Below are 7,489 nucleotides of genomic sequence, written 5' to 3'. Positions count from 1 at the left end.
TGGGCTTTTTCTTTTTTCCTTCTAACAGCACTGGAATGTTGACTTGTCCTAGCCTGTGACCCACGAAAACCCGTAACTCCTTTACTCCAAGCAGATAAAAAATATCTTCCTATCAAACGTCATAAATAGGCAAAAAAAAAAATGTAGAGATAAAAAAAGCATCACTATTTCATAAGGAAACTTGACGTTACTCGGCAAATTCCTGAGAGCTGAAGTCCTTCTTTGGAGCTGCTTTATGATATTTCTAAGTCCTCCTGCCAGCCCAGGACCACTGAGAACAGAAAAAAGCACCTTCTGTCTGTCCGTGCTCAAACAAGGGAAAGAATTTCATTTTCCAGTTTCTTCTCTCTGCACATCTTCTCCCTCACGGCAGTATCAAATAGAGGACAGGAGAAAACAAAACAGTTGTGCCAAGTACAGAAACGCACACCTGACAAGCGCAGATGTAAAAGCATCGCCTTGGGAAATCAAGATGAGAGAACTCCATCCTTTCCTTTCAACCTGTGCTTTTGCAGCTGGCTGCCAGCCTCACCAACCCAGCTTGCCTTTGCTCCGTGGCATTTCCCCCCTCACCTCATGCCAGGCATGGCATCTCCTTACTAGATATTCTTATGGCATCCCCTGCTGTCCCTTGCTCAGGCTCCTGATGAGGTCTGCTCCGCTCCTCCCTGCTCCTCTTGCAGGTGCAGAAGGCCACAGCACAGGAGGTACCTGCACTTTCTGTGACGTCTGTTAAGGAAGACCTTTCCCCTGGAGTCTCTTTTTTGCCTTATCCATGACCTATTTTAATAAGCATTATGAAAATACTGATATCCGAGGCAATCGGGCTGCCAGAGGTACCCCACAGCAGCTGTCGGTCTGCCTCACGAATGGAGGAAAACATTGTTCTAGTTGAACCTCAAGTGCCACAGCTTAAGCTAATCCCTTTTACCATGCCACTGGAAGGTCCCTCGATCACGTACGATGATCGGACGAGAGTAAACAAAGGAGGAAGCTTTAGTACTGGCCAGTATAACTCCTTCTAACAAAGCCAGGAGTTGACATTGCACATCTGGTCTTTTCTTCTCCGAAGTCTTTTTCTTCCTCGCTTTACCTCTTTATAATATTTGCCTTTCGCTTCAGTTTCCTGGACGCATCTTGGCATTTGGTAGCTAGAGGACAGGGCAGTATGCTTGTAATGAAGTTCATCACAGGTATGTCTGTACTGCAAAGGAGAACTTAAACAACCCACACATCAACGTGCCAAATGAGTTTAATTCATGCAGAAGAGGGACCTATGCGTCACTGCGTACGGCTCTACCAAAGGCCTATGATGACATCTGAAATTAGAGATCAGCTAGACAACAGGTATGTTACCTGGGGAAGGAAAATACTTGTCTAGCCTCTCACAGTGATAGGCCAAGACCAGAGAACATGAAATAAGCCAGAAGGGTCTCTCAAACTTGGGCATCTCGCTCCTGCCTCAGCACCTCAGCACCAGGCACGGCTCTCAGGAGTGCTGGAGCTTGTTGAAGCCTGCGAGTGGCAATTCTAGAAGAATTTGATTCGTTCCTCGGCACTGCAAATAACCGAACTATATTCTGAAGTGTATACATACACATACTTCAGGAAACAAACATTACCCTAAACATTTAAGTTTCAACTTTAAGTTTTCAACTCCTCTGAGCTGCCCAAAGACCCTCGAAGCTTCTGCAGAAGCAAGTGCCAGCAGACGGCCTGCAGAAGCAGGAAGGTGCGGGAGGGATGCCCCAGCAGACAGAGGCAAGAAGCATTCCGGTGCCTCCTTGCAACAAAAGGGAGAAGGAGCTGAAATAACTCCAAGGCAACTCAGCTCTCACTTTCCATTCTTTCCTGGACAGCACGTACTGAAAGAAAAAGCTGTACAAGCATATTACACAAGCCCTATAGCCTGTAGTTCCCACTGTCCTACCTGCAAACTGCTGGGGCAGCAATATGCCCACAAAGCACAACGGAATTTTCCCGGTTTTAACCTTTCCGTTTGCAGTGCTGTCCCTTGACGAGAAAGGGATCGGACATTTATTACCACAAAGTAGGGAGGAGCAGGACCTTGAAAAGATAGGGCTTTAGACTGCTGCAGAGTTCACATTTTGAAGCAGAAAAAACATGCCAGTACCAAATATAATCTTCTTCCTTGCAGAGATGAATCAAACAGCTCGGGATTACAGATTAATAATGCGACTGCGTTTGCCCACTGTAATCCCAGAAACAGTGTTTTCTCATTCAAAAGTTGTACTTGTGAAAGCCTAAAGCTTATCCAGAGCCTCCTGGCATCAGCAATCTTTGGAACAGACCCAGAATTAAAAAAGTTTAGCTCCAGACCTACAGCAGATGTAAATCATCTAAGCTCTACTGATGTCGAAATGTAAAACACTATTGAAAATCTGAAAATATGATTACAAGGATCAAATTTATGCTTGCTGCATCATCACCGATTTCAGCCCTTTTACTGAAGCAGAAGCATCTTGTCAAGTGAAATACTTAGTCAGATGAAGGCACTGAAGCTTTCCTGAGGTCATACCACACTCAAAAGTCCATTTTCCTCCTCTTTGCTCTTTGTCACAGTTTGCTTTAGAAACAGAAGTATTTGTCAGAGACCGGAGATCTGGATCACAGACAGCACACCTGTTCCCTCTCTCGGCTCAAAATAAAGGTGTCCCCGCATTTGAAATAACACAAGGTGTGTTACCTGATTCGTGAATAGGGAGTTCAGCCACGCTAATTGTCGGTGGCTTCAGGGCATACTTTGAGCTCTCTTGTTCCTCTTTATACTTTTGAAAACAGCAAATAGGCCCCATAGCTCCCTCACAAAAACCCATGGGCTGAAAGGGGGAGATGCGCCAAGAGCAGCAAGAAAGCAAGCAGAAGGGAGACCACCTAAGGCACAGGTGCTTTCTCCGCTTCAGCCACGTCAACAGTCGCGGGGCAGCCAGAAATACTTATTCTGTTACTTCGTGCCAAGTCTCGTGCCTCTAACAAAGGCAGATAAGCAGACTGAACTCCTTTGCCAGGGCTGTCAATATCATTTGAGGCCGTGGCCATGCGCATCAGCTGCCCGACAGCCCATCTGCAATGATTTTGCTCCAGTGCTTCTCCTCGCTAATCAGTCTTACTCAGGCTCTGACTTCTTACGTCTTACCACAAATTTTCTCCCACCACAAGGTTTAAACTGCCCAAGCTCAACCCAAGAGGAAGAACATGAACTTTCCTCCTTACAAAACTGTTTCTGGTTTCCAGCAACATGTTTCTATGCACCGCATGGGACTTGTGGTGATTTCTTATATGGCCGGATGTTAAAACACAGATTTTAACAATCAATATGCTGTATGACAAATATAGGAGGGACCCCTCCCCCCCATTTTTTTTACTTTAACACGTTTCAAATTTGCTTGATCTCCAGTAAACCAGATGTGAATTTACACAAATGCTTCGTGCAAAGGTACGCTTCTGAACGCTATTCTAAACTGGCCTTGTGTTCAAATAAAAGTTGGCATTCTTTCCAAACTTTTACTCCTTTCTATAGCAAAAAGAAATCCTCTGCATTAGCAGATCTCTAAACTGACTCTTGTCCTAAGCTCAGGTCTAAATCTACTTTACCTGTGGCTGTAACTGTCACCAAATTTAATGGGAGCAAAACCAGCACAGAAGTTCACGTTTTTAGACTGCCCAGATTTGTTTTCCTAGTAAAGCAATGATTTCTCATGCTTCCAGCAAACTCTTGCAACAGCAAGAACGCGTGCTTTGAGCAATGCCTTGCTCTGAACGGCAGCGAGCAACAGATACTCCTTCCTTTACAATTTGAGAGAACCTGGCACATGCCATCCAGGGACACCTCACAGGTAGCTGCGCACAGGCAAACTCTGACTAGGAAATGTCTTCTGTGCAAGAACTCCATCCTACCCTTGTCCATCCTAAACTTCTCCTCCCAAGGCTCTGCCACATCCACATGACAGCACCTGTCAGGCCAGAGATTCAAATTTGGGACTCACAGGCTCTGAAGATCAGCTAATAGCGCCTGCACGAGACAGACACATAAAGCTATTGCACATCAGGGAGTCACCCATCTTATCTGTGTGTTTGGTCGAGTCATAGTCATGTTGATCACTATCGCTATGCTGCCTTGCCAGGAAATGGGAGGATTTTTCCCAGTTGTAGCAGATTGAAGCACAGACTCCAATCAAGGGGTAAATCAAAGACCCTCTTTCTGATGCCTCCCAGACTCTGCTCAGCCTCTGACTAACCTTTCCTGGTCACCCTCAGGCCTCTGGGAACTCACCACTAAGAGCTCCTGCTCTGTCACACTCCAAAGCTTAATGAGCCAGGCAGCAATAAGGCAGGGGATGCTCCACTGCAGCCAGGACACACACTGTGCCTGGTAAAAGCATGGAGCTAATTCATCTCAGCTGTAACTCAGTTAATTATAATTATCCGTGCTTTTCATTACTTGAACCTGGGCCCTTAGTACTTCAATCTTGTTAACCCTTTCACTCCCGCTATACCTAATTCCTCCTCACCCAGTCATGTCCATATACAACACGCTCTCCTCTGAAAAATACATGCTTTGCAGGGCCCGGCACACGAGCAGAGAGACGTCACCGCTGCTCTTGGCTCCCTAATTTCCTTATTCGCAGAATGGAAAGAAACACCTGGGAGCCACTGCTACCAAGTCCTCTCTCGGTTTAATTCCCAGAATCCAGCCAGGTTACGAATGCTTTCCTAATTTGGTGCGACTTCTCCAGCAACAGCTGATCTCAGAGGAAGATGAAACACAAACCTTATTGCTTTACAGTTCATCGCAAGCTACAGAGCTGGCCAAAGTCAGTATGGTCACAGGAGACAGCAAACGGTCCCCGAGTTACCGAGCCTCGGTGCACGGAGCACGGTCAGTCGCATCAGCACTTCGCGAGGGGGTGACACCGTAAAATACAACAGCATTTTCCAGACTGCAAAAGGCAAGGGATGCCAATGATTAATTTGTCTTATAGAAGCTTCCCACAAGGCCTAGAGCATTTGCAGCTTCGCTGCCGCTCAGAGCTTTGTAAACATGCCCGAAGTTTTATCTGCGTACCAAAATTCAAGAGAGACGCCTCCTCTCCAGGGACTCTGCTATCTGTGCAACGAGGACAGACCAGCGCTGGAGGCGACAAAGAGAGGGGCACAAAAAGAGAGTCATTTGGCCATGGCCATCCAGCAGATCAGCGACGGTCCAGGTGTAGCACCCACGGCCTGACTGCCAGGCCCCCCTCGTGGTCCCACCACCACACACGCCACCTCCCACCCCTCTCCTTGGTGAGAGATGGTGCGAGAGATGGTGCTGCAGTCCCGGCAGCAGTCGTTCAGAGCGCAGCAAGTACCGAAAGAGATCCTGCTTTTCTTTCTGTCACTGTTTGCCAGAAAAATCCTCCTCTCTTGCCTTGTAGGAGAGGCAGCTTCTCATTCCTGTTTTTATTCAGTCTTTGATGTTAACCTCTCACTCAAAAGACCACTGGGCAAAGTTCACCACATTTACTGCCTCTCTTTATAATTAATCGACAGATTGAATGACTCTAGCGCATCTCGAGCAGTCTCTTTCTACGGAGTTGATAATAAAGTTTATGGCATACAAAAGGGGGGGGGGGGGGGGGGGGCTGTACAGGAGAAATGACATTGCTGCTTAATTCCCAAACAGAAACCAGTCATTTGATGACATACGAGATATTTATTTGCCATCTTTTCCCAAAACAATAAAGTCACATTTGAATGCTGCTTTACTCAGTGTCAGGCTAGCTTCTACTAGGCCAACACTTTAATCTCTCAACGCTTTTATTGCATGCCAACTTGTTCTCCTAAAAGCACCAGGTACTACCACCCTCACTCAGATGGACTGACACCTTACCGTAGGATGAATGTTGTAAGCTGGGGCAGCATAAGATCCAGGAAAGAAGTGACCCGCAGCAGTGCTCCACCTGACACAGTATTTTGGGGCCCTTACTGCCTTGTTCTGTTTTGTTCAGCACGTTAAGAGCCAACACCAAATTTCTGAACCGCTCACTCCTCACCCACCTTCACAGGAAATGCAACATCGCTGTAAAGCCAGCTACCACCCCCTCACATACAGACTGTGAATACAGCCAGCCGGCATAAGGCAACAAAGAGCACCAAAAGACAAGCAGAAATGAGCACAAATTGAAATACATTACGTTTGGTTTAGACATAAGGAAAACTTTTTACTGTGCAGGTGATTGAATACTGGAACAGATTGCCCACAGAGACCGTCGTCTCCATCCTTAGAAGTACTCAAAGCCTGACTGCGCCTAGTCTCGGGCAACCTGCTCTGGCTGCCCCTGCTTTGAGCAGCGAGGTCAGACTACGTGCTCTCCAGAGGGTCCTGCCAACCTCAAGCACTCCGTGATTGCACACCACCCTGCTGGCATGTTAAAGCGCTTCTGTTTGAGCCATACGCAGGAAGAATTTTGGGAGGCTGCAGAGTTTCCTCAGCCTATAAGATCACAGATGCAGCTGCAGGATGCAGACACCTGTGCAATTATTGTGTGTACTGACATACGTAGATCTTGAATAAATGGATCAAACCAAAGGTGTTTGGTTTTTTGGGGTTTTTTTGCATAGCGATTGAGGTTTTGCTATGTCAGCCCTCATTCCTCTTGCTCAGCTCAGTTCCCCTAGTCTACCAATGCTGCATATTGCTTACGACCATGCAAGGCTTTCCTTCTTCTGTGGTACCACAGCCCCCTTTTTTTGCTTGAAAGAAAAAGATGATGGGAAGTGAACGAGCACCACAAGCTAGGAGTGAATGCTTGACACATGAGGACAAGCTATCTGTGGAGAAGGAGGTCACACAAGCAGAAGCACCTTACACCGAAAAACTCCTCAGTGTGTGGGAAACATTCACTTCATACTTCAGCAAATTTGAGAGCATCTTTTACGGCACTGTTAGATAAAAAACTGGTTAAGACCGTAATGAGATCTTATCTTCCACTTCATGCATTGCATTCAGGGATTCTTGCTAGCTCTGTGTAGCTATTCGTGTATATAACTGTCTATACATACACGCCCCAGTCCGTACACACAGATATGCATGGACACACAGGTGCCTGTCTATCTTCACGTGCCTACAGGGAGAACAAGCTTATAGCCAGCCACCTCATCTGAAACCAGTAAGGACTGCCAAATGGAACAGAAACAACTATTTTCTGATCTGGAGATCAGGAGTTCAGCAAACCAAGCCAAACACACACAAAACAAGGAGGAAAGGTTGACCCACACTACTAGGCTAAGCTGAGCACCTACAGAAAGGGGAGTTGGGTCACTTGTGTTTATTTCAGTGTGATCTGTGGGGACAAGTTTGAAATTTAAAAGCAATTCTTGTCTGTTGCTTCCCCTCACATTTCGCTAGCTAGCGCAAACATCAACTCAGAACATGGAGCACTGTTACCTGAAGATCGATGTTTTGGACCATGACAACAGAAGACTT

This window comes from Mycteria americana, chromosome 17 (assembly GCF_035582795.1).
Source record: "Mycteria americana isolate JAX WOST 10 ecotype Jacksonville Zoo and Gardens chromosome 17, USCA_MyAme_1.0, whole genome shotgun sequence".
NCBI lineage: Eukaryota > Metazoa > Chordata > Aves > Ciconiiformes > Ciconiidae > Mycteria > Mycteria americana.
The sequence above is the reverse complement of the archived record's forward strand: the minus strand, read 5'-3'. Positions refer to the sequence as shown.